The sequence below is a fragment of the Giraffa tippelskirchi genome, chromosome 11, assembly GCF_054371585.1.
Source record: "Giraffa tippelskirchi isolate mGirTip1 chromosome 11, T2T-mGirTip1v1.2.pri, whole genome shotgun sequence".
Classification (NCBI taxonomy): Eukaryota; Metazoa; Chordata; class Mammalia; order Artiodactyla; family Giraffidae; genus Giraffa; species Giraffa tippelskirchi.
Genome location: NC_137285.1, coordinates 126814448 through 126842210, shown reverse-complemented (window position 1 = coordinate 126842210; position 27763 = coordinate 126814448). Strand labels below are relative to the sequence as shown.

The 27763-nt window shown below is 50.2% G+C and overlaps 1 long non-coding RNA gene across 1 annotated transcript in view; it reads left to right on the top strand.

Annotated features, from left to right (window-relative positions):
- The first annotated feature begins 20051 nt into the window (after window positions 1–20051).
- The window catches only part of LOC145526758 (uncharacterized), a 49018-nt gene continuing 41306 nt past the window's right edge, over window positions 20052–27763 (top strand). Inside the window, exons 1-2 of the long non-coding RNA XR_014069153.1 lie at window positions 20052–20237; window positions 20894–20931. This is a non-coding gene — a long non-coding RNA (uncharacterized LOC145526758). The remainder of the gene's footprint in view (window positions 20238–20893; window positions 20932–27763) is intronic.

Genomic DNA, 27763 nt, shown 5'->3' with positions numbered 1-27763 from the left:
CCCTACTCCCTACCCTCATCCTCAGCCCTGGTTTCCCCTCCCGTCAGCCTTCAAAGTCCCATAGTTAATTGTTTGAATCATAGCAGCTCCTCTTATTAGCTGGATGACCTCGGCCAATGACATCTTGTCTCTGAGTCCTGGTTTTCCCAAATATTGCTGAAATGTGATAACACAGGACAGTGAGGACACCTGACTTTCTTGGGCTCCTTAGACTCCTCCACTTCTTTCCTCTGACAGTTCAGCCACAGGATACATTACTCCTAGAACTTAGTGAATCCTGAACTGGTGTGTTTTTATGTTGAGGCAGTGCAAAGTATTTAACTAATCATTATTTCCTTGATTGCTGTGGTTAAAAGGAAGTTCAGAGTGAAACCTCATCTTAATCATAATCATTATATAAGTTACTATGGGTTGATAAATTTACTTCCTACTCTGTCTAAGGGGTTTTAGCTAAGCCTGCTACTGCATCTTTTCTTTTAAACTCTTATCTTTAAAAAATTATGTGGGGGGAAAGCATGTATACCCATGGTGGATTCACGTCAATGTATGGCAGAACAAATACAATATTGTAAAGTTAAAAAATAGAAAATAAACTAATTAAAAAATTAAAAAAAAAATTATGTGGGGAATACACTGTTATTTTTCAATCCTGCCGTACACAGCTCCCCATTGTTGGGCCCCACCTGCCCCGTACCCTCTCCCGGCCTGCTTTCATCTTCTCTCCAGCTGTCTGGCCTCCTGGCTTTCCTGTGTTCATGTTCATGCCTGCCCCCAGGCATAGTTTGGTTGTGCCCCAGGCCAGAGTCAAGTGGGCCTTAGGAAGCATCACTACGAAGAAAGCTAGTGGAGGTGATGGAGTTCCAGTTGAGCTATTTCAAATCCTAAAAGATGATGCTGTGAAAGTGCTACACTCAATATGCCAGCAAATTTGGAAAACTCAGCAGTGGCCACAGGACTGGAAAAAGTCAATTTTCATTCCAATCCCAAAGAAAGACAATGCCAAAGAATGTTCAAACCACAGCACAATTGCACTCATCTCACATGCTAGCAACGTAATGCTCAAAATTCTCCAAGCAAGGCTTCAACAGTACGTGAACCATGAACTTCCAGATGTTCAAGCTGAATTTAGAAAAGGCAGAGGAACCAGAGATCAAATTGCCAACATCCGCTGGATGATAGAAAAAGCAAGAGAGTTTCAGGAAAACATCTACTTCTGCTTTGTTGACTATGCCAAAACCTTTGACTGTTGATCACAACAAACTGTGGCAAATACAAGAGATGGAAATACCAAACCACCTGACCTACCTCCAGAGAAATCTGTATGCAGGTCAAGAAGCAACAGTTAGAACTGGACATGGAACAACAGACTAGTTCCAAATTGGGAAAGGAGTACATCAAGGCTGTATATTGTCACTCTGCTTATTTAACTTATATGCAAAGTACATCATGCAAAATGCCTGGCTGGATGAAGCACAAGCTGGAATCAAGATTGCTGGGAGAAATATGAATAACCTCAGATACACAGATGACACTACTTTTATGGCAGAAAGAGAAGAAGAACTAAAGAGCCTCTTGTTGAAAGTGAAAGAGGAGAGTGAAAAAGTTGGCTTAAAACTCAACGTTCAGAAAACTAAAATCATGGCATCTGGTCCCATAACTTCATGGCAGATAGATAGGGAAACAATGGAAACAGTGAGAGACTTTATTTTCAGGAGCCCCAAAATCACTGCAGATGTTGACTGCAGCCATGAAATTAAAAGATGCTTGCTCCTTGGAAGAAAAGCTATGACCAACCTAGGCAGCATATTAAAAAGCAGAGACATTACTTTGCCAACAAAGGTCCATCCAGTCAAAGTTATAGTTTTTCCAGTAGTCACGTATAAATGTGAGAGTTGGACTATAAAGAAAGCTGAGTGTGAAGAATTGATGCTTTTGAACTGTGGTGTTGGAGAAGACTCTTGAGAGTCCCTTGGACTGCAAGGAGACCCAACCAGTCCACCCTAAAGGAAATCAGTCCTGAATATTCACTGGAAGGACTGATGCTGAAGCTGAAACTCCAATACTTTGGCCACCTGATTCGAAGAACTGACTCATTTGAAAAGACCCTGATGCTGGGAAAGATTGAAGGCAGGAAGAGAAGGGGACGACAGAGGATGAGATGGTTGGATGGCATCACCGACTCGATGGACATGAGTTTGAGTAAGTTCCGGGAGTTGCTGATGGGCAACCACCAATACCATCAAGATGGTGGTGGCGTGCTGCAATCCCTGGGGTTCTAAAGAGTCAGACATGACTGAGCGACTGAACTGACTGACTGACAGGCCAGAGTGCCTTCCCATGCCATGTGGCAAATACCATGCCCTCATCCCAGGCCCAGCTCCCCTGGGGTGATTCCCTGGCTCTACCAACCTGCACCTTCCCTCTCCCAGAGCCCAATCACCCTTCTCTCCTTCTCCCAACCCATCCATGTTTACTGAGCATCTGCTTTGCTCAGCCACTGTCCCAAGGATTCTTCAGTAAGCAAGAGACAAAACCTCTGACCTTGTGGAGCTAACATTCTAATTGGGGGAGAATGACAATCAACAAGTAAATCTTTTTAAAAAAATCAGATGGTGGGGATTTTCCTGGTGGTCCAGTAGTTAAGAATCTTCCTGCCAGTGCAGGGAGACACAGCTTGGATCCCTGCTCCCGGGAGATTCCACATGCTGCAGGGCAGCTGAGCCCGTGTGCCACGACTACCCAGCCAACCACTCTAGAGCCCATGAGCCATTGGTACCACTAGAGAAAGCCCACTGGCAGCAATGAAGGTCTAGTGCAACCAAGAATAAATAAATAAAATAAAATATCTCAGGGGGTGGTAAATACTAAGGAGACAGTTAATAAAACTGCCTGAAGAGGAGAGGGCAGTTGATGCTGGTGGCGAGAAAAGATTCTATTTTATTTAGGTTTTCCAGGAAGACTTTACAATGAGGGTGGAGGTGAGGGAAGAAGGTGCTTTCCTCATGGGAGTGAGTGTTTCAGTAGGGGGTCCTCAGGGCCAGTGAGGCCAGAGTGAAGGGAGCAAGGAGGAGGTGGCCAGAGAGGAAGTCAGGCTGAGGGAGCCTGGGAGCCACGGCAAGCTTGGGAGTAAGGGCTCACTATGATCTACCCTGTCCAGGCTCTGAGCTGAGAGCCTGACATCCAACTTCTCACTGGATCCCCCTGGCAATTCTGTGATTTGAGGCAGGTCTTCAGTCCCATTTCAAAGGCAGCAGAGGCCCAGAGAAAAGCAGGGATCTGCCCAAGTTCACAAAGCAGTGAGGCCCTTTCCCTTTCTCCTGAATCTGTGGTGGGATGGCGGCTGCTGAGGAGAAGGGCGGAACATGCCCTGAGACTGCTTATTTTCCCCCAGCCTGTCCACCCGGCATCTCCCATAAATCACTCTGACACCCGACGAGGGGGGCACAGACAGATTCAACAGCATCGCCGTGGGTGAGTGCTTCCCAGGCCTCTGCTCTTGTGGTTCTTGGCTCCGGACACTGGCCGCCCAGCCCAGGGCTCCAAATGTCGGGCACAAAACACCAGGGGAGTCCTGTCTGCCCTGGACCAGGAAGGGGGTTCAGGAGAAAGGGGAGGACCCCATAGGGCCGGAGGATCTGGCTGCCAGATGAAGTGTTGGAAATGCTCGAGTCCTGCTGCCCAAAGACCTGGGTGAGACCTGGGCCAGTCCACTGGAGGGTTTGGAGGGCGTGTGGGGCCAGAAGCTCTGGGGGAGCAGAAGGGGGGGCAGCCTCACAGCTGGGGCCCTCTTCTCCCTCTACCGCATTGCCCCCCTCCCTGCCCAACGTGCTGAAAGCTCCTGGTTGTGCCCGTCTGGAATTATTTTGGAGCTGGCACGGAAGCAGAGGCAGGCAGACAGAGAGAAGACCCCCCTCAACCCTGACTGCCCCCCACCCATTTGCCCCCACTGGTGAGTCGCCAGCACAAGAACCAGCCAGAGGTGTTTTGCTGAGAAGTGGGCTGGTGGACTTTGTGGAGAAAGCTTCGTGGCTTCCCAGAGGGCCCCCTGGAGAAGTGGCCTCTGTCTGACACACCCTGAGGATTCCAGGACCACCTGTCCTGTGTGGGGCTCTGAGCTGCAAGGCACCAGGCCCTCAAGGAGCAGCTGGTGTTCAAGTAAAACTCACTTGTCAGCCTGTATTCAAGGCCAAGGCAGTGGGCCCGGCCAACCACACCCACCACCTCACCCCCCACCTCGACCAGGTGCCACCCCAGTGTTCTCCACATGTGCCTTGAACTTGGAAGTCACCCTACCTACTCAGAAGCCACCAGTCTGCCTCACACCTCATTTCCAGAGGGAGGGGTCTGTGGGCATGGGTCAGGCTACACGTGGAAGGCAGTATGGGGCAAGAGGGTGGGAAATCCGGGGTCCAGGGGTCAGAGGGGCCTGTTGACTCTGGCTCTGCCACCTATTAAATGGGGCAAGTCTCTAAATCTGTCTGAACTTCAGCTGATAGATAGGACCCTTGTTATTAATCTTGTTAGGACATAAGTAAGTGTAGGGCTTCTCTGGTGGCTCAGCTGGTAAAGAATCTGCCTGCACTGAGTGAGACTGGGTTCGATCCCTGGTTTGGAAAGGCTACCCAGTCCAGTATTCTGGCCTGGAGAATCTTGTTCGGAATACAGGGTTTATATGTGTACACGCTACTGAAGGTTCCGCAAAGGACTTGGCCTACCTTTTCGATCATTAACAATTCAATGTGTGCATGTGTGCATGCTTAGTCATGTCTGGCTCTTCGTGACCCCATGGACTGTAACCCACCAGGCTACAAGCAAAAATACTGGGGTGGGTTGCCATTTCCTCCTCCAGGGGATCTTCCCAACCCAGAGATCAAACCTGCATCTCCCGCATCTCCTGCATTGGCAAGTGGATTCTTCACTACCTGGAAAACCCAATAATTCAATAGTTCTCGCTCAGATAGTAAGCCCGGATGATAACCTGCTGCTGAAGCTCCTGCCAGTTGTCACCACTGGGGATGCCATGAGCCAGGGGCCTCCCTGGGGGCTGGGAGGTGGGATCACATAGCCCACGCTTCTCTTTTCCACCCTCAGGATGATGAGCCCAAGGTAGGTCCCTGGCCCAGTGTGGGCCCTTCCAGGATTCTAGAGGTCCCGGAACGTGGGGATGATGTCTGTCCCCACCCGATTCCTCTTCCCTTCCAGAGTCGAAGGAAAACGAGAGGCTGATCCCCAACTCTGGCTTGTTCCTCAGGGCCTCTTCTCTTATCTCCTCCGGGCCTTGCCATCTCTAGGAGAGATAGCTTGCTCAGAGTTTGGGCGGCCCTGACCTCCCACCAAAGTGCCTTGGAGGGAGCTGCCTGAGCCCAGCTCTGGCTCTTCACAGCCTCAGTTGTGTGGCCTTAGACAAAGTGCTGCCCTCTCTGGTCATGGGAAGGCCAGCCTCACAGAACCATGGCACAGTCAGTCCAAGGCAACTGAGGCGGAAGAGTGCTGAAGCCCCCCTTCTCCAGTCAGAGCTGTTAGTGTGCTGGGGAGGAAATGGGGGAGGGCCCAGCAGGGGCCTGGGGGGGACTGGCAGAGGCTGGGCAGGAGGGCAGTGAGGGGCCACTGGAGGGCTGGCAGGTGGCCAGCCTCACCGCAGGCTCCCCAGGGCCCCCTAATGGACCCCACAGAGGCTGCTTGTCAAGGCCTCTTGCCTAATTATCAAATTGTTCCCAGATCCCCTCCCGTGGTCTGACCTCCCCCTAGCCTGGGTCTATTAGGAAACGTCAGCCCCAAGGTGGGGTGCTGGTTTGTAGGGCAGCGGCACCCTGCCTGTGCCCCTCTGGCTCCACCCCCCACCTAGCTGCCGAGGCCCGGGCAGACTCTGCCTCCCAGCCCCAGGTGGGGAAGCGTTGGTTTAGGAGTCAGCCCCACTGGGGAGACCTTGGCTGGGTTCTCTGGGTGTTGGCTTCTTCCTCTGTGGAATGAGAATTTCAACCTCAACCTCCAGGGTCATTGAGACAGTCTGTGCTGACTCCTGAGGGAGCTGGGTCCCCTCTTCTTGTCCTCGAACCAGACTCTGGGAGGCAGAACATAGGCCGAGGGCCAGTCTTGGGCTGCACCCCTCCATGCCCCCATGCCCAACCCTGACACCAGGCTTCCTTTGCTCTCAGCAAGTGCCCTCGCTCCTGCATCCTCCCAACACAGCCTTGCACCCCCCAAGTCAGCCTCTCTGTGGAGGACCGGCTCTCTGCTGGCCAAGCCCAGAGCCCCTGATGAGGTCCTGTTCTGAAGTGTACTGCTTGGGGCCACAGGGGCTGGGCACAGCCGCGTCCCTTACCCACCATTTGGTGCTTCCCCCACTCCCAGTGCACCCTTGCATGTGTCTACACACACAGACTCACCTGCATATGCACAGGCGTCTGCATGCACGCCTCAGATGCACGCTGGTGTGCACACACATGCAGGATCCAGCGGGGGTGATGAGGAGCCGACATCTGCCTGCCAGGTGCACCCCAGCTGTTAATCAGTGCTTGGAAGGAGCCGCTGGTGCAGCGACCCCCAGGGAGAGGAAGGCAGCCAAAGGTCACCCTGGGTTGCCACAGCCCCTCACAGTGGCCGCATGAAAGGAGTCAGGAGCCTGTCAGCCCATCAGCTGCCTGCTTCCATTTCCAGATGAGGAAATGGGGCTCAGAGAGGAGCAGGACTTAGTGGGGGCCACATATCAGTGGCAGGTGGGGTTGGAATTCCTGTCCAGCCCCTGTGGCCTGAGCTGGTCCTCTGCCCTCCCTACCTAGCCCCAGATGTCTGCCCCACACCCATCCCTGCCCCATGCTCCCGGCCTGGAAGGAAGAGGCCCCAGGGGGCCTTGCCCACTGTCTCCAGACTGTAAGGGGCTGCAGGGAGGTGCAGGGAAGACATTCTTCCAGTAAGAGAAGACATTCTTCCAGTGAGAACTGCCCCGCGAGGGCAGGGGCTGCCACAAATTGGAAAGGGAGCTCTCCGTCCCTGGGGGTGTTCAAGCAGGGGTCGGAGGCTTCTAGGAAATTGTGGGGTGGGCTCAGGGACCACAGAGAGTCCTTCCAGGCAAGGCATTTCCCTGTTCTAAGATTCTGAGGGCTAGCGACCCCCTGAATTGTGAATTCCTCTGAAGTTTGGATTAAATGCATCCCCTTCCCCAGGCTCCTTCCAGCCCCCTGACTTCAGGACTCCCTGAGCCTCTAGAATCCTCTTGGTCAAGCCCCACAGCATAAGCAGACAGACCGGGACTCCAATCCCTGCTTATCAAGGACAGCTGATGACTTTGCCTTGTCAAACTTTAGTGGCTCCACGTGTAAGATAGGGACCATCACAAAGGCCTCACACGTCTTGGTTGTGCTGGGAATATAGTGAAGGACCACCCATGAAAGACACACTGAACCTAACCAGGAGCTGTGAACTTGACTCTAGCTTGGCAGGCTCTGCAGGAGGGGCAGAGAGTGAGAGTGAAGGTTGGAGATGGTTGGGGAGATAAAGGGCTGGGGTTGAGCAAGGGAGACATTGAGGGCCGAGGCTGGTGGGCTTCGCATGTTGGGCCGAGGCCCCAGGACCTGCGTGACTGGGCTTGTGTTTCCCAGCAGGACGATGCCAGGCAGGCACATCAATCACTGCCCAGGTCCTGCCAGCCCAGGCTCCGGCCATTGGAGCTGGCAGTGGATCAAAGGGCCTTGCGGGTGAGGCTGACAGCTGCGCCAGGCCCGCTGACCTCGCTGACCCTGGCTGGTGGCCTCACCAGCCTCACCCTGAGAGGTGTCTGAAGATGAAGTCGTGGGGAGGCAGATCATGGTTCAGTCAACAGGACCCACTGAGCACCAGGACTTTGCTCTCATCATTGAACTGGGACCCCACGTCAGCAGATAAGGACGCTGAAGCCCAGAGGTCTCTTCTGCCCCCCATCTTCAACCACAAAGGAGAGATGATCCAGGGAAACCTAGTGGAAGTATTCAGATTGAGCAGGAGTAATATTGGAAAGCTGAGAGCAGGGAAGGGGGCCCTTGAACCCCAGGGTAATATCTCTGGAGCTTATCTGTTCAGTCTAGAGAGTTCAGAACCACAGCTCTCCCTGGCCTGGCTTGGCTGTTGCAGATCCACAGCAAGCGCCTTGCAGAAGTTTCTCCAGGCCTCCATCTCCCCATCTGTCAAATGGGTGTGTTGGACTCCCTGCTCTCCCAAAGGCCTTCCAGCCCTGAGGTGGGACAGGGAGGGCTTAGAAAGGGGGTTCCAGAAAGGAGGCCTCTCCGGCTTGGATTTAATAAGCCGTCTGTTTAGTTGGAACTGATCAAAACCAGATTTGAGCTCAGCCGTGTCTCTGATTCGCACGAACTGAAGCCGCCAAGAATGCATCCCTCACTGTTTCCAGTAAATAATTAGGCTCCCGTGGAGTTCCCAGGGCAGACCGGACGTCTCACCTCCTCTCTTCACTGTGAACCTGACCAGGGGAGGCCAGGTGGGAAGGAGACCCCTAGCCAGGCTTCCAGTCGTGCTCCTGCCACACCAGCCCAAGGTGGGTGGGAGCTAGCTCAGGAGGCCCCGGCTCTGATGCAGTCAGAGTAGTCAGAGCTGCCAGTTGGAGCCCACAGGGCCACATGTTGGGGAGGTGGCCCCATTTTTCCATTCATTCACACAGTCAACAAACCTTCCCAGAGCTCCCAAGAACTTGATGGGAGGTCCCGCCTCAGAACTGCCCCCAGCCTCCCTGGAGTCCTGAGAAGTAACACCATTTCCTTTGTTGTTCCTCCTGCTTCGTAGAAGAAATACCAAGACTGGGTTTCAAATAGTAACATCATGTAAGTTGTTCACTGTGCATCTCCTTCTTCTGGTTCTGCCTGTTATTGCTGTGACTATGGGTACAACAGCCTTGTGTGAGGTGCCCACAGAAGCCCAAGGGGCTGTGCGTAGGGGAGGTGATGCCTGAGCTGAAAGACCTTTGCAGAGTAAGCACACATGAGTGCACACACTCACACGTGCACGCACACACATTACTTGGTGTCAAGACCTGGTTAAAATACTGGAGTCTTGTCTGATTCGAGGGGTGGGGTCTAGAAATCTGCATTTCAACAAAAGTCTCAGGTGATTCCCCCTCCCCACCATGTTTGGGTACTTAGACTAGAGCCTCTTGATGAAAGAGGAGAGTGAAAAAGTTGGCTTAAAGCTCAACATTCAGAAAACCAAGATCATGGCATCTGATCCCATCACTTCATGGCAAATAGATGGGGAAACAGTGGAAACAGTGGCTGACTTTATTTTTAGGGGCTCCAAAATCACTGCAGATGGTGATTGCAGCCATGAAATTAAAAGACACTTACTCCTTGGAAGGAAAGTTATGACCAACCTAGATAGCATATTAAAAAACAGAGACATTACTTTGTCAACAAAGGTCTGTCTAGTCGGTTCAGTTCAGTTCAGTCAGTTCAGTTCAGATCGCTCAGTCGTGTCCGACTCTGCAACCCCATGAACTGCAGCATGCCAGGCCTCCCTGTCCACCACCAACTCCCAGAGTTTACCCAAACTCATGTCCAGCGAGTTGGTGATGCCATCCAGCTGTCTCATCCTCTGTTGTCCCCTTCTCCTCCTGCCCCCAATCCTTCCCATCATCAGGGTCTTTTCCAATGAGTCAACTCTTCGCATGAAGTGGCCAAAGTATTGGAGTTTCAGCTTCAACATCACTCCTTCCAATGAACACCCAGGGCTGATCTCCTTTAGGATGGACTGGTTGGATCTCCTTGCAGTCCAAGGGACTCTCAAGAGTCTTCTCCAATACCACAGTTTAAAATCATCAATTCTTCAGTGCTCAGCTTTCTTCACAGTCCAACTCTCACATCCATACATGACTACTGGAAAAACCATAGCCTTGACTAGATGGATCTTTGTTGACAAAGTAATGTCTCTGCTTTTTAATATGCTATCTAGGTTGGTCATAACTTTCCTTCCAAGGAGTAAGCGTCTTTTAATTTCATGGCTGCAATCACCATCTGCAGTGATTTTGGAGCCCCTAAAAATAAAGTTAGCCACTGTTTCCACTGTTTCCCCATCTATTTGCCATGAAGTGATGGGATCAGATGCCATGATCTTGGTTTTCTGAATGTTGAGCTTTAAGCCAACTTTTTCACTCTCTTCTTTCACTTTCATCAAGAAGCTTTTTAGTTCCTCTTCACTTTCTGCCATAAGGGTGGTGTCATCTGCATATATGAGGTTATTGATATTTCTCCCGGCAATCTTGATTCCTGCTTGTGCTTCATCCAGCCCAGCATTTCTCATGATGTACTCTGCATATAAGTTAAATAAGCAGTCTAGTTAAGGCTATGGTTTTTCCAGTAGTCATGTATGGATGTGAAAACTGGGCTATGAAGAAAGCTGATCACTGAAGAATTGATGCTTTTGAACTGTGGTGTTGGAGAAGACTCTTGAGAGTCCCTTGGACTGCAAGGAGATCCAACCAGTCCATCCTAAACGAGATCAGTCCTGGGTGTTCATTGGAAGGACTGATGTTGAAGCTGAAACTCCAATATTTTGCCCACCTGATGGGAAGAGCTGACTCATTTGAAAAGACCCTGATGTTGGGAAAGATTGAAGGCAGTAGGAGAAGGGGATGACAGAGGATGAGATGGTTGGATGGCATCACCGACTCAATGGACATGAGTTTGGATAAACTCCGGGAGTAGGTGATGGATAGGGAGGCCTGGTGTGCTGCGGTTCATGGGGTTGCAAAGAGTCGGACACGACTGAACTGAACTATAGACCTGACCTTGAGAAGGTAGCCACACTTAGGGAGAAGCTTTGGGATTATAAACTTGGAGTTCTCTGAGCTTCCAAGTCACTCTTCTTGCTCCAAAAATGAAAAAGAAAAAGTCACAGAAAATATCAAAATGTGCCTGATTATGTGAATGGGTTTTACCCCAAAGAGGAGAGTTTGCATTTGAAGAGCCATTGATCAGACCTAGGAGTCCAACAGGCTGACCTGGCCAAGGATGGTGTGGCCTGGCTGGCTGCCTTCTGCAGATCCCCTCCCCCACGAGAAGGAACACCAGAAACCTTGTGCAAGGGAAGCCAAAGGTCTCCACCTCCTTGCCAACCCTGTAGCAGTGATTAGGTGGGGAGGGCAGGAGGGCCCTGTCAAATGAGGGCACAGCTAAGTCTCATTGCCCTCATTCACATTCAGTCACAAGATTAAATCCAATTTTAATTTCAAATAATATTAAAAGACAGGATGAGATTGTATTTTTACCAAAAGGAAGCATGAATTTGAAGTTTCAGAAACATTGTGAGGGTTGGTGACTAACTGCCAGCCAAACACCTCCAAGTCTTCCATCTGGGCTCCACGTTGGAATTTTGAGCTCAGATTCCAAATGATCACTTCGATTCTAAGTTCTAATTGGTTCAAACCAATGTCTGATAGATCTTAGATGAACCTCTGGGCTCCTAACAACATTATATGAATAAATCTACCAACCAACTGAACAGAAGAATGAAGAAGGAGGGAGGGAAAGATGTGGAGGGGAGATGGGGAAGGGAAGACAGGTGAGCATGCTCTGACCATCTCATCTGTCTGGGCTTTGGCTCTGCCTAGGGCTGCAGTCCACGAGGTCGTGAAGAGTCGGACACGACTGAGCGACTTCACTTTTACTTTTCACTTTCATGCATTGGAGAAGGAAATGGCAACCCACTCCAGTGTTCTTGCCTGGAGAATCCCACGGACGGGGGAGCCTGGTGGGCTGCCGTCTGTGGGGTCGCACAGAGTCGGACACGACTGATGTGATTTAGTAGCAGCAGCAGCTCTATTTCCCCAGGGCCCTGGTTATCTGTGCTCTCTTTGGGTTTAAGAACCAAGGTTTTGGGCAGGTATCCCCAGAGACTGGGCCACTCATTCTCTTGATACCCTGGGAAAGGGATCTGGGTGAATCTGTCTTTTGAGCATCCTCTCACCACCTGGACCACTTATGGTTCCCTCTCCTCCCCCAGAGGCCCTTCTCCAGTGAGCAGTCAGCCTGGCCTGGGAAAACAGCACTCCGGCCCTTCCCTGCTCATCCCCATCCCTGTTCCCTGCAAACCTGGGGAGGAGGGGTTGGGAGGAGGGAACTCCTGTCTCTACCTCCCACCTCAGATGGTTGAAACCCCAAGAGACCAGTTTGCAGTTGGAGGGTCCTTAACACCACTGAAGGGTGTTCTGTGGACCCTGCCTCAGTTGTTCCTTCATTCCCTTAACAAACCCTTTGTCCAGCTCTGGAGACCTGAGAGGAATCCCACCAGGTACAGGTCCCATGTGAGATCATCCCTTGCTCTGTCTGAACACAGATTGGGGGCACCTCTTAGGCGAGGGCGAGGTCAGCTCCTCCTCCAGATCTCAGCACCTGGCCCAGGTGGGGAGGGTCTGAAAAGATTCTGGAAAATAAGAGTAAGAACCCTGCCTCCCCATAAAGTGATGTCCAGATTCTGGGTCTCTTATGATTTCAGTTTTCATTCCTATCACTTTCACATCCCACCCCCCTGCGAAGCGAGTGCGAGGTGTGAGGATCAGGGAGCACTCAGGCTGTGGGGCGGCAGGGGTGCGGCAGACTGTTGAAGATGCGTTGGGGACAGAGTCTCAGCGTATGTGGATGCGGGGGCCACCCAAGGGCTGACCCGCTGGCCTCAAGCACACTTTGCCCCAAGTGCTCTCCTGTTTGGGGGAGCCCTCCACGCCTCCGGGAAATCTGCATGACCTGCCCAGGCTACTGGCACTCTGGCTGCCCCAAGGCCTCATATTGGCTCCTCAAGAGTGGCACCGGAGGGGAGAGAAGACAAACATCCCACAGAGGGCTGGTGGCTAAGGCTGCTGGTGGACAGCTTAGCTTCCAAGGGGCCAGCCGCCCCTCCCCTCCCCGCCCCCACCCCTACTCCTGCACCTGAAATAACAGGCAAGTGCTTGTTTCCAGTCTGTGACTTTTATTCCCTTGTAATCTCCCTAGTTTGACAGATTGATACTCAGAGAAGCCCCGAGGGATGGTTTGAGGGAGAGGCACTGCCCTGGCTCTCTCTCCCTCCTCGGCCACGGGCCTCAGCAGCCTGGTTCTGCCTCATCACCATCTCATACCTGCAGATGGATGGCAGACAGGCATCTGGTGTCTCTGCCACCTCTCTGCCCTTCCTAAGCCCAGTCAGAGGAAGTCAACATCAGGCAAGTCATGGGCCCCTGAGTACCTGTTGTATGCAGTTCTGGGCTACCCAAGGGGAGGGGAGCTCGGTATAAGCCTGGGGTCACCAATGAAGGGCGTTCCTTGACTCTGCCCACAGGCCCAGCCCTGCTGCGATGAGATTTGACCTAGACCTGGCCTTTGTGCTATCAGATCTCTGGGGGGCCCCTGACCCTGACAGCAGCCACACCCAGCCCTTCATTCCCTAGGAAGGGATCAAGAGAGGGTGTTGATAGACACAGCAGGAAGGACCCTGCAAGCCTGGGGTTTGGGCCAGACGTCATGGTTCCCAGGTTGCCCCACAGCTTCCAGCCAGCACAGCTACTCCCTCAACAGGCAGATCCTTGGGCCCCTCTCACCTTCGCCATCTCTCATTATTGAGCTCTGCTCACAGGGTCAATAGTTGGTGTCCTTAAAATGCTCAAATCCCCCAGGGCACCCTCCAGCCTGCTGGATCATATGCAGACTTCAAGACCTCTATGCTCCCACCTGAGGCTATTAATACAGCCCTCATCCAAGAAATATTTCTAGGCACTTTTCTCTTCTTAGCCCTTGAGGACCTATCAGAGGAAAAGCTGGAGTCGGAAGAACTGACTTTGCAACTCTGAACCAGCCCTAATTGTTGCATGACCTTGGGCAGTTCACTGTCCCTCTCTGGACCTTAACTGAAAAGTGATGCCCAGATTCAGGGCCTTTTATGACTTCTTTTTTTATAATTTTTTTATTTCTATCACTTTCACGTCCCATCTTGTGGCCGTTTAGACAGTGCATTAAGTCAGGGTCTTATTCTAGCCATCTCACAAATAGGAAATGAAGGGAAAGGAGAGCTGACACATATGAATTGTGTTCCTTGCAGGTACCTTGTCCAGAGGCTGGTCACAGCAACTCCATGAGACCTAAATCAGGAATCCCATCCTATAAAGATGGTCCATGGCCCAAACGGGTCAATGACTAGTCACAGCAGTGACAATAATCAACATGGATTGTTTACTTTCCTTGTGCCATTAGTCTGGCTAGGTGTTTTGTGTTAACTCATTTAATCCTCAGAACACTCCAATGAGTCTGTCCGTTTTATTATTCCTCTCGCACAGATGAGGAAACCAAGGCTTGGAGGGGTGAAGCGATTTGCCCACAGCCACATAGCTTGTAAAGGGTAATACTGAGATTTGAGTCAGCGTTTGACACCTGGAGCCTAATCTGTTTTAACCTGTCTCTGGCAAGACTCAAACCCAGGTAAACCTACCCCAGAGCTCTCCAGGTATGCCTGCTCCAGCTGCCTCTATGGGTCCACGTCAGGGAGGAGACTCCCAGGCTAAGAGAGGGCAGCAATAGAGTAGGGACCAGTCCCAGCGGCAATCCACTCCAGTATTCTTGCCTGGAGAATCCCAAGGACAGAGGAGCCTGGCGGGCTACAGTTCGTGGGGTCACAAAGAGTCGGACACGATTGAGCAACTAACACACCAGGGCTCCTCCCAACCAAGTGCTCCCTGGTAGACAGTGGTGAGTAGTGTGAGAGGGTGCTGCCTGCCTGGGGCCCAGGGCTACACCCAAATTCCCCAGAGGCCAGGCCTGAGCACAGAGTGGTCAGTGGTCAAGTGGTTCTCTCTGGCCTGCCTGCCCCTCCTCGTGCCCAGGGATGGAGAGCCTGGCAGTCTTGTTTTCTTTGAGCAAATGAAGGCAGCCATTCCAGGAGGGGATTCTGTTAGTTCAGAACCAGGAAGGGTTTTCTGTGGGAGGAAGGCAGGAGCTCATAGACCCAGTCAGAGAACCCCCAAAACTATTAGGTAACCACAGATCCAAACCCCAATCCCCCAATGTAGTGCTGCCATCTGGCCCTCCACTAGCCCAGTTTCTGTACTTGGAGAACAGAGGCAGCCTGCTTATTGCCTTGGTCCAGAACCTCCCTCCACCCTGGCCAGGGGTGCCTGTCAAGCAAGTAGGCAGGGAGGGTGACACTAGTGTCCCCAGAACACTGTGTGGCCTAAGATGAGTCACTTAACCTCTCTGAGTCTCTTTCTATCTCATGGACATTACAAGTGGCTTTGAGGCTTGAGTGAGCAGAGGCTTTGGCAGTGGAAAAAGGAGGCCAGGTGGGGTGTGGCCGTCTGGGAAGAGAGGGCCCCAGAAGGTTCTTATCTAACTGCTCCCCTCCCCTCAGGGTGAGATGGAAAAAGTAGCCCACAGAGAGTCAGTGACTTGCCCAGGGTCATGTAGCAAGCCAGTGCCTGTCTCTGCAAACTCCTTGGCCTCAGTGTTCTCATCTGTACAATGGTTCCTCTCCTCTGCCTACCTTGAAGAGGGAAAGGCACTTGCTGAGAAGAGCCAGAAACACAGAAGCTACTCCTGTTCCCACTTTGGGACCACAAGGCTCAGGATCTAGAGCTGGTGGTAAGTGAATATATGAGGACACAGCATGAAATGCCCCCACTCCAGTGCTCTCTTGCTGCCGGCTGTGTGGGAGAAGGGGCCGGCTCCCTCCTCACCCTTACCAGGACTGAGGGAGGTGCTGAGAAGGGACAAGGTCTGGTCACCACCCCACAGTGGTCATGAGCATGATATACTGGTGTTCCGTGGTACATGCATGCCCGCAGCCCCCTACCCAAAGGCTGTGTTTGTGCTCCAGGCAGCCAGTCTCTCACCCAGCTCCTACTGGACCCCAAATCCCTGCAGCTGGGACAGTCCTGGTCTCACAGACCAGTGAATGGCCTGGGAGGTGGAGGCCCAGGCTGAATGAGAGAGAGAGATGGAGAGAGACAGGCTCAAGCTGTGCTCTGGCCCAGTCTGATGATCCGTGGATCACTTTCCCAGGACAAGTCTCACTTCTGTGTGTGTAAAGTGAGGATATTAACCCTCTCTTGGTGGAAGAGTTTAGATGTGGGTTGGGGGTGGGTCTTCAATATTCTTAAAAGTCTTTTTGTTGGAAACAGATAGGTAGGACCTCCCCACTGCCTCCCAGTCTTTGCTGTTCTTGGCCTCTAATTGTCCATCTACTCGATGGGAAGATTGGATTAAGGACACAGAAGGCTTCCTCTTAAAGATCACCTGTCACCTCCACAGTTGGGAAGGAAGGGCCACCAGCAGGATTGAGGAGGATGGTCCACAGAATATTAGGGAGTTGGCTGGCTTCCAGAAGTGAGATTCCGGGGTTCCCTGAAAGCCTGTCAGTGTCCAGCAGAGCCCCTGCCATCTGGAGTAGCCTGGAGCAGGGCCAACCCTGCCGGGCTGGAGATGAAAACGGCCCCAGGGATGGGGCAAGGGGGCGGCGGGCAGGGAGGGGTCTGTCACCCGTCGCCTTGCCGGCGGGATGCCGGGCAAGGGGGATGAGCCGAGTCTAAATAAATCACTAACACACGGGTGGAGAATTCCTTGAACAGGCGCCCTGGATTATGGACAACAGAAGGGGGAGGGGAGGGGGGAGATGGTCGAGGAACCATTCCTGGGACCCCCTTCCTCTCAGGCACCGTGGCCCTTCCCCCTCCCACATCCAGGGCTGTGAGGGTCTGAGGACCAGCCCCTCTGGGGGGTGGGTGGCCTTGGCTGGGGGCCTCCACTGCCCATGTCCAGCCCCTCAGGTCCAAGCCGTGAGAAACTCAAAAAGCCCCGAGCCCGTCCTAGGGGACAGAAGTGTTGAAAGCCGCATCCTGCTCGGAGCCCTGAGCCAGAGCCAGAGATAATATCATGTGTTGGAGAGCCGGGCTGGGGGTGGGGGGGCTGGGGGGTTTGGGCCTCACTGGCCCCTCCCTCACCCCATCCCCACACGCTGCACCCCTGCCTGGGCCGGAGCTGGTGGGTAGGGGCTGTGCGGCTCCCAGCCTGGGAGGTGGCCTGGCCCCTGTCCCACTGGACTGACTCCAAGCCTGAGAAATCCCAGGCCCGCCTGGCCAGGGTCAGAGATCAGCGTGGGGAGGGGCTTGGGAGAGGCTGAGGCTGCAGACAGGAACTGGTCAGATCAGCCTTGGTTCCCTCCTGCCTCTCTCTGGACCTCAGTTTCCAAGTTTAGAAAGTGGAAGGGGGGGACCCCAGGTCATCTCTAAGAGTATCTAATTGCTTATGGGGTCTGGACTGGGTGGAGGGCACTGGGCTGGCCAGGTCATGCCATCCAGGCTTTAGCTGCAGCTTCTGGGCAGGTTGGTGGCTGTTGGATGGATAGAGGGATGGATGAGTGACTGAACAAGAAACAGCTAAGATCCACAAATCTTAAAATCTGACCATGACTGGAGACCAAGTCAGAGAAAAGTGCTTCTATTTCCCTGCTCAGTAAGGATGCTTCATGAGTCCCACACTTCATGTTTGCAAAGAGCCTTGGCATTCATCCCCTTGACCCTGGGAGAAAGGACAGGGAAGGCCTGATTGCCCCTGAGGCAGGTGAGGAAGCTAGGATGGGCCCAGCCGGGGGCAGCTCTAGGCAGTCTGCCCCACAGTAGCCACATCCTCTGTATCTGAGCTCTGGGGGGCCCCAAGCTGCTAAGAGGGCAGGGAATGTGCCCCTACTCAGTAGCAGTGACAGCTGGGTGCAGGGAGGGTCACAGGAGACTAAAGGCCCACAGGGACCACAGTTCTGGTGGTCAACTCCCACCTGGCTGGAGTCTGCTGTGTGCCGGCTGTGAGAGACCTGGGCATGGCCCTTGTCCAGAGCACAGGACCTCTGCATGGTTGGTGCCCTGGGAACGGCTGTGTGGTGCCAGGCCCCAGCTTAAAACTCGTGCTTGCTCAGACTCTACTTCCCAGTATTTGAAGCCTCTCGTGCATGGCCCCTGCCAACCTCTGTGTTGTGCCCACGTGCTGCCTGCTACAATGCCGGAGCTCCAACCACTTGCCAGGCCAGAGACGGAGGCCTTTCCCACCAAACAAGAACGACCTCCAATGCCTGTAGCTACTCTGGACTGCAGCCCTCACCTCCCCGCAATACACATCTGTTCTGGGGCCTGAAAGTGCCTCATGGAAGAATGGCTCTGTTAATTCATTTCTACTCTCAACAACCCCAATCACCAACTCAAATGTTGTTCCTTGCCAGGCCTCAGGAAGGGTGGAGAGAAACTATCTTTGGCTTTGGGTTGAATAGGTTATGTCCCTTACAATAAGTGAGCTTGACCCACCCACCACCCTTCTCTAAGCCTTGGTTTGTACATCTGTAAAATGGAATGATGATTCATACTTCAGAGGATGCACAGTACTGCAAGACTCAAAGGAGAGGAGAGATGAAAGTCAAAGTAAAATTCTGCTCAGAATACAAATGAAATGTGAGGGAAGAGCCTAGGTGACATCCAGGATCACACGGGGTGGGAGCTGGGGGACACTTCTCTGCAAAGGTGGTGGACAGACTCATCGTTGGCCCCCTGACTGGTCATCCCACACTGGGAGAGACCACCATGGGTGGCTTATTCTGAAGAGCCTGGGGAGCCTCTGCAGGGTCCTCTTGGGGAAGACCTGGGGGCACCTTCCCTGAGCACAAGTAGGCTCTTTCCTGTGAACTGCTCAGTAACCCCAGTCAGTCCCTCAGAAAACAGGCTCAGCAAGCAGAGACCTTCCCTGAGTCACTTGGCCACTGAGCTGGAGGAGGTCCCTGGGTCCCGATGTCACCTGTTGAGTTAGTTCTAGCTCTCTGGGGACCCTGTGAGCACTCACACCCCCTCAGGCCACTCCTCGGGCTCCAGCCTCAGTAGCAAGGCCCAGGCAGGTGGCCAGGCGGGTGTCTGGAGGTGTGCAGAGAGGCAGGACAGGCAGACAGGGCGTCTCCAGAGAAGAACCAGAAGTGGTGCTGAAAGGGGTTTGGAAGACGCTGGTCTGGAGAACACGAGAAAGAATGATAATGGGAACCAGAGGCCCACGGGGGGAGAGGTTGCTGTGGGCTCATCCGGGCCCTCTCACCCCTCAAGGTTCAGGTGGGAGGCTGAGGCCTGGCCTCACGCAGAGCTCATCTGGCTCTTTGGCCTCTGCCCAGCACTTTCCCCACTCAGAGGGGAGAAATCTAGGATTGGAAATCTAGGATTGTGTGGGGCTTTGGGGTGGGGCCAAGTGACAGTTCCTCTTCAGAGGAGCTTGTAAAGCTAACAAATAAAGTCAACATGATTGCTTAACCTACTGAGGAGGTTCAGCAGTCATTCAGGATGCAGGCAAGCAAAGGAGTTTGGGGTCCTCTGCCAGGCAGGGAGCAGTGAGGTCCTACTGTGTGCCTGGGCTCTCTTGTTTCATTTTGTCTCTCATAAGAGCCTGGAGATGAAACAAGTATCCTCTGATTTCTAGAGGAGGACACTGTTGTCACTTGCCCAAGGTTATGCAGAGGAGTAAGGATAGAGCAGGTGAACTCAGGTCTGAGGATTTTAGGTCTGAGCTCCTTTCCACTCCCAAGCTCCACCTCCACCACTGTGGTCCAGAATGAAATTTCACAGGAAAATGAGGGGTCTGCTCTGGCCTCAGCCAGGGGAGATATAGGCATCAGGATGTGGGTATTTCCCTGACCCATGGGCCCTCATCTGTCAGGTAAGTGCCAAGCGCTTCCTTGGGATCTACGAAGCACTCTTCCTGCAAGAGCCTGGGAGGGCTACTACTGTCTAAGCTTATCATCCTTGCTGTCCTCTGAGTTCACCCACTGGCTCCCTATCTTTGCTTCCCCCACGAAGCCCATATCCCACAGCTCCTCAGGAACAAAGGGATCTAATGAACTCCCTGTAGTAGTGAATGCCCAGCTTTCTCCCTAGGGCACTGGAGAGCCAGGGAAAGGCGTGGAGCAGAGAGGGACAGGATAGAACTGAGCCGGAGACGGAACCTGAAGAAACCGGAACCCAAAGAAACCGTAGCCTGATTTCCTGAGGAGCTAATGCAGTAGGAACTTCCGGTCCCACATTGGCCCTAACTCTTTTCAAGGCCGTGTGGGGATGAGAGGTGGAGGGCTAGCAACGTGTTCACAGGATTATATGTTTTTGTGAAAATTGCGAAAATATAATGTTGTAGCTCCAGTTGGTTCAGACCTCTGTGTTTCCCCACTTCAACTTCTATTGCACTGCTTCCTCTGCAGTGGCTATAGATATTTTTGGAATCAGGCAGAGGGTAAGTTAAGTCCAGCTTGAGTTTCACTTGGATCCAGCCGTGTCCGCACCGTCCCTTTATGTCGAGTTCTGCTAGTGCTGACCCTCCTGGAGTGGAATGGTTTCCAGGATATGCCCACTGCCCCCTGCGCAGGTGCGCCTGGAATCGCGACACCACGGTGCAGGGCCACGTGTCATGATGTGACAGCAACGTGTCCTGCAGAGGTTGGCACTGGCAGCACGTGGGCAGGAGTGCAGAAGCAATATTTGAAACGGACAAAGCCAGGCGATAATCTATGGAAAATTCTGCCAACTGTCAGACTGTGTAAAATGGTGAATGGAAGATTTAGTTCTCATCAGTGCATACTCAAGATAGAAGATGTCTCCTGTCAGGGATATATGCCATAAAGCAGCAGGTTGAACTATAAATGTACCACCCATTTTTTTCCTCTTCTCTGATGACAATCATACAAAATGAATTTGTCAGAAAATAAATAAATTTCTCAGAAGTCCTGTATTTTCAGCAAACCTGTAGCAGTTCTACAAACAGCAGATGTATCTGTATATAATAAGCTGTACATTTTGTGCATCCCAACTGACAAAACCCCATGTGAGTATACTGATGCACTTTGTGCCAGTGAAGTCTGACTGTCCTTGTTGAAATCTGTTTCTCAACAGGCCTCGCTTGTGACCTCTCCAAGATGCTTCCTCTGGCTGTAAGTTGTGTGACCAGAACCAGGGACTCCTTGCAGATTCAGGCACCCCCAGAACTCACCTGTCCTCCTGGAACCTCTGTCTGCAAGCTTTCCCAAACCCATACACTTCACAGCCTGAAAACCTCATCTCAGGCTTCCTGACATTGAGGGTGCATTTCATTTCAGTGGGGAGTGCCTTGGTGTCTGGGCTAGGGCCAGGAGAGCAGGGGTTCTGAAGAGACAGACATTGGGGCCCCATCCCAGCCAGGCCTCTGCAGCTGGACTGCACATGTCTGATAAAGCTGTCAGGGGTGCAACTTGCATGGGAATCGAATCTGGCAAGCCTATGTTCCCATTAACCTGTCTCTCAAGAGGTGGGAAGAGGGGTGGTAACCAGCATTGGTCAGACTCTCTGCTGCTTTCCTCCTCATGGGCACTCAGCCTGTGCTGGCACACTTATCCACACCTCCACAGATCTTCACCCCATCCCAGGAAGTCCCTTGCACTCTGGCCAGACAACTGTGAGAAACCTGCGCAGGGTGGACACCTGCCTCCTAGGGACCTCCACCCATCCTTAAGTCTTGGGTCCACCCTTTGGCTAAAGTAGAACACACGCAGCCTCCCTTTCACCAGCTGGAAAATCCTTAGTCCCCTCTTTCTTCTTGGCACTGGTTAAACATTGCTCCTCTTTGAGGTTTTTCCTGCTCCCTGTCTCACCTCCAAAGTCCAGGAGCTCTCAGAGCAGTGCAGTTATCCATCTATGTGTCCCAGACTGGGAGCTCCTGGGTGGAGGGCAGGGATTGGATTGGGTCTTCCCTGTGGCACAAAGGTCAAACAGCAGAGAGGGGGGGCACCGAGGTGGGGCTCAGCAGGGTTTGCCAACTACCTGCCTGGTGGGCAGGCCTCTTCAAGGGCAGAGTGCACGACCATAGCCCCAGCCTGCACTCCTCCCAGAAGCAGCCTTATTGGCCCTGGGGCGGACACCTGGCTCCTGCCCATCCCCTCCCACAGCACCAGGCTCACACCTGACTTCGCAGTGCTTTCTGCTGCTGGCCATGCCCTTTTCCTCAAAACATCCTTTTCTCTGGACTCTTGAGCTCCTTCCCATCTCTCTGGCCATTTTTTCTTAGTCTCTCGCGAGGGCTCCTGACCTCCTCTTTCTCTCGTCTTTAAATGAAACCAAGAACTTATTTCTGAGCCCCTTCCTCCCACCCTATAGTAAGACTAACGCCAATCCCTTCTTGTCTGCACAGCCAGCAGCTGCCAATATCTTCTAAGGCCTCTCAAACTAAACACATCTAAGCCTGAAATCAGTATTTCTCCTTATAAACCTGCCTTTTCTTTTTGCATTACAGCCACATCTTGCCTCCATTCTAGCCCATTACCTTTCTATTCCTCTACCCCTCTGCATCCACTGTGCTTAAAAAAAAAATCCCATCTTATTGAGATATAGTTATGTACAATAAACTGCACTCACTTAAAGTATACTTTTATAATTCTTATTTTTCTCAATGTGTTGAGCCTTTCATTGTCATTATGGAACATTTTTTAATGCCTGATTATATACTCATTTTCGGAGAAGGCAATGGCACCCCACTCCAGTACTCTTGCCTGGAAAATCTCATGGACAGAGGAGCCTGGTAGGCTACAGTCTATGGGGTCGCTAAGAGTCAGACACGACTGAGTGACTTCACTTCCACTTTTCCCTTTCATGTACTGGGGAAGGAAATGGCAACCCACTCCAGTATTCTTGCCTGGAGAATCCCAGGGATGGCGAAGCCTGGTGGGCTGCCATCTATGGGGTCGCACAGAGTCGGACACGACTGAAGCGACTTAGCAGCAGCAGCAGCATATACTCATTTTCAAGTCTTTACCTAGTATTAATACAGTCACTCCAGCTGTTTCATGTTTATCAGTTGCATGGTATCTTATTCAGTTCTTTTATTTTCAGTATGTATCTTTATATTTAAAGTTTATTTCTTTAGGCAGCATTGAATTTATTCTTGCTTTTTTTTCAAAAAAATCCAATCTGACAGTCTCTGCTTTTTGATTGAAATATTTGTTCCACTTGCATTTGCTGTAATTATTGAAATGGTTTTATTTTAGTTTGCCATTTTGCCGTTAGTCTTATATTTGTTTCACCTGGAATTTGTTCCTTTGTTCCTCCTTTCCAACTTTCTTTTGTGTTAATCATGTATTTTAAAAAATATTCGATTTTATTTCATTTTATTGGCTTTCTAGCTATCTCTCTTTACACAACTTTTAGTGGTTGCTCTAGAGATTACAATATGTATCTTCATTATCTTCATATGTATGTGATATGTATGCATATGCATATCTTTATAAATCTACTTAGAGTTAACGACTTACTTTAGGTAAAACTTAGGAATGTTGCAATAATATATTTTCATTTATCCACCACCCCCTCTGTCCATAATGCTGTTGTTGTCAGTTTTATGTGTATACTTTATAAACTCCCCAAATGTAATTTTTTAATTGACCCACATATTTACCAGTTCCAGTTTTCTTCTTTTCCTTTAGCATGAGAAATATCCTTTAACCTTTCTTGTCATAAAGGATTCTTGATGATAAATTATGTCCCTAATTACTTACCTTAAAATGTCTTTTACTTCATTTTTTGGAGGGTAGTTTTGATACATATAGAATTATTGTGATTTTTTTTTTCTTTTAGTACTTTGAATGTGTTGTTCTTCTGACTTCCATCATTTCTGATGAGAAATCAGCCATTAGTTGTTTCACTGTTCTCTGTATGCATGGTATCTTTTTTTTTTAATGTCTGATTTCAAGATTTTCTCTTTAATTTTGGCTTTCATCAGTTTGGCTATTATATACCTACAGGTGGTTTGCTTGTGTTTTCCTGCCTGGGATTTGTTGAGAGTCTTAGCTGTTGAAGTTAGCTTTTCACCAAATTTGGGGAGTTTTAGGCTAGTTTGTATTCAGATACCTTTTAATGCCATTTTATTGCTCTCTTCTCTTCTGTGCCTGCAATTACTCAAATTTTGGACTTCTTGATATTATCCCTCAGGCCTCCAAACCTCTATTCATTTTTCTTTAGTTTTTTTCCTCTTTTAGATTGAGTTCTGTTATCTTAAGGATCAGTAGTTCTATTTTTCCTGCCTCTCCAATCTGTTGTTGTGTTCAACCAGTGAATTTTTATTTCAATTATTATACTTTCAGTTTTGTAATTCCATTTAGATTTTTTTAAAATATATGGTTTCCATTACTCTGTTGACATTCCCTTTCTCTTCAGTCATTAAAACCACTTTTTTCTTTAAATCTTTGAACATATTTTTCTTTTATTGTTTATATAAAAGCTTCCATGAAATCTTTTTGCTAAATCCATCATCTATGCCCCATTCAGAATCAGTTGCTAGTTTGCCTTTTTTCCTCGCTGAGTATGAATGACATTTTCGTATTTCCTGCAAACTCTGTCTTCCACAGTGTGCAGCAGGAGATGTCTGCTCAGTTCCTACAGTTACCGACTGCTGCTAATTTTTTCTTGGGGGGGTCTGGCTCCCAGAGGTCTCCCTGCACCTCTGTGATTTGGTAATCATCCAAGGATTTGGGCAGTTCACATTCAGATTTTGGTGCTCATTTTTCTGTGATTCTCTTGTTTCTGTGGATTCTCCCCTCAATTTTCAACTGTTATGCAGTCTTGAGCTCTGTTCTCTGACACCTCAAGCCAGCAAGGTTTTCACTTTCTGCTACATGTGTAGCACACAAGTTGGGAAATTCACTCAGTTTTTTAAAAGTAGCAAATTTACATATATTCCCAGTCTACTGCAGCTCTGTCTTTCAAGGATAGCTTCCTCTCTGGTCCCTGCTTATTTTTTCACAAGGCCCTCTAGCATTTGGCTAAAGATTTGGACAGACTTCTCAGATTTTAGGGCTTCGGCCTTCTAGAATTCTCTCACTTCAGAGTTCCCCTGTTAAATTTACACATATTCTGCAGTTCTGCAACCTAAAGGTAATGAGGCTGTGGTTTTCCACCTTTTCTAACCTTGGGGGTTTGAGAACACTATCATGACTCTTACCTCTTCCAATTATAGTTTTTTAAGAGAGTAAACACTCCTCTGGCTTCTGTTTTGAGATATTTCTCAGGGCCTGTAAGTATATTTTAAAAAATATTGTCCAGATTTCATAATTGTTATCTGCAGGAAGGTTCATGGAATTACTTCATACTGCCACCATTACAGGAAGTTTCTCTCACTGCTTTATTTTTAAAACGTGTACTAGAACATGTCACTCTCCATGCTTATGACCCTTTAAAGATTTTCTACCGCTCTTAAGATAAAGTATAAAATTTCTAATAAGTCCTATGATACCATGCAAAAAGTAATCTATAGACTCTTTTAAGGTTAAAAATTCCTTTAGCTTCCCTAAGGTTGAAACTCTGTTTTCATTTATAATGTTGCCTAAGCAAGTCTGTCGGAGAAGGCAATGGCAACCCACTCCAGTACTCTTGCCTGGAAAATCCCATGGACGGAGGAGCCTGGTAGGCTGCAGTCCATGGGGTCGCAAAGAGTCGGACAGGACTGAGTGACTTCACTTTCACTTTTCACTTATCACTTTCATGCATTGGAGAAGGAAATGGCAACCCACTCCAGTATTCTTGCCTGGAGAATCCCAGGGACGGCGGAGCCTGGTGGGCTGCCCTCTATGGGGTCGCACAGAGTCGGACACAACTGAAGCAACTTAGTAGCAGCAGCAGCAAGTCTGTACCAGTATAGGATTTTCCCTTCTCCATCCCCTTCCTGGGGCCTGGCACACACTGAAGCCAGAAAACAGAGGGGGTATTTGAAAATGTGACCAAGGTGAAAAGAGAGACAGAAACTCTTTTGGTTAGGAGGGGCCGCAACTGGGCACAGTAATCAGGCTGTCTGTGGATGCTCTGCCAGCAGGATCCAAAGCCCCCTTCCTTCTGCCTACACCCTTTGGAGGGTGAGTAGAAGAAATGAAAGAGTTCCATGGAAATGGTAGGGAGGGACTGGGTCTCGAAGAAAGGGCTGGCTACAGTGGGCGTGCAAGAGTCTACAACAGAGGTCAGTGATGGGGGCAGGTGACTGCAGCTCCTCTGTCTCTCGGATGGGCATGTATATATAGTCCAACTCTGAAGTCAGGCATGTTTTGTGGGAGGTGGGTAGGGTGGTTTTGAACAACCACAAGGAAAAATTGTTCAGTATAGACAGTACCGGTCCATTTTTACTCTCAAAACACTTTACAAACAAATAATTAAAAAGAAGCTAATGTTTATAGCTCTCCTACAACTCAAGAAGGAGTTCAACTCAAGAGGTTCAAGAGGGAGGGGATATATGTATACTGATTCACATTGTTGTGCAGCAGAAACTAACACAACACAGCATTGTAAAACAATTAGCTTCCAATTAAAAAAATTCTTATTAGCATTATTAAGCTAAAGTAGTCCGTCTAGTCAAAGCTATGGTTTTTCCAGTAGTCATGTATGGATGTGAGAGCTGGATCATAAAGAAATCTGAGCACTGAAGAATTGATGCTTTTGAACTGTGGTGTTGGAGAAGACTCTTGAGAGTCCCTTGGACTGCAAGGAGATCAAACCAGTCAATCCTAAAGGAAATCTGTCCTGAATATTCATTGGAAGGGCTGATGCTGAAGCTGAAGCTCCAGTACTTTGGCCACCTGACTTGAAGAACTGACTCACTGGAAAAGACCCTGATGCTGGGAAGGATTGAAGGTGGGAGGAGAAGGGGATGACAGAGGATGAGATGGTTGGATGGCATCACCAACTTGATGGACATGAGTTTGAGTAAGCTCCGGCAGTTGGTGATGGACAGGGAATCCTGGCGTGCTGTAGTCCATGGGGTTGCAAACAGTCGGACATGACTGAACAACTGAACTGAACTAACTGAAGCTAAAATAGTGATTGATGTTTTGCTAAAACTAAACCTCCTCCATCCCATGACTGTGGCCCTATCTGCCAGGTTGCAAATTCTACAGCCTTTAAAACACCCACACATCAGGTACGACTCATTTCACCCACAATTTCTCTTGGGATTTCTGGGGTTCCTTCATTTGGGCCACAGGCTCTGACAGCACTTGAACTTCTCTCAGTGGGAAGCCTTCCTCATTTGTCCATTTGTCCTCCTTTGTCCCTGCTCCATGGCAGTGAGAGCCGTGTCAAATTTAGCTAGGTTGTTTTCATTCACTGGGGCACACCTGGCCCCCAGCTCTTGTACCAAGGCCTGGATTCATCAGCACACGGGGGTGGGAATTGCAGACTGAGCATCAGATGAGGGTGTCTGTGCCTCACATTACCTCTGAGGACCCACTTTGAGTTCAGCCTCCGTCGGGCCTCTCCCTCTGAGGTTTGGTTTTCTTCCTGGGCTGCCTTTACCTGTGTGAGGTTACAAGCAGCCTCCTGGGGTGCTGAGAGGCTATGATGCAGGTTGGCCTCCCAGGCAGAGAAAAAGCAGCAGAGATTTTTAGATGTCATTTAAATTACCATTTTCAATTAGTATTAATAAACTGAGATTTTGTACTAATACATATAGCTTTATTTCTCTCTCTCTCTCTGTGTGTGACAGAGAGAGAAAAAGTATTTTGGAATATATCATGTAGGCTAGATATCAGCATTTGCCAAGCTTTGTTTATTCAGTTTAGGGTATGGAGGGACTCTTGTGACAAAGTGTGTGTTGTATTTACCTCAAGCAGTACCTTTGAAGTTAGATTTGTATTTTCTGTTTATCTGTACATTTTCAGGGAATTCTTGCTTTTTATGTTGTTATTTTCTGTCTCCACTTTGAAGACAATTTGGAACATTCTCTTGGGAGTATTATTTGCTGACAAACAGGGATAT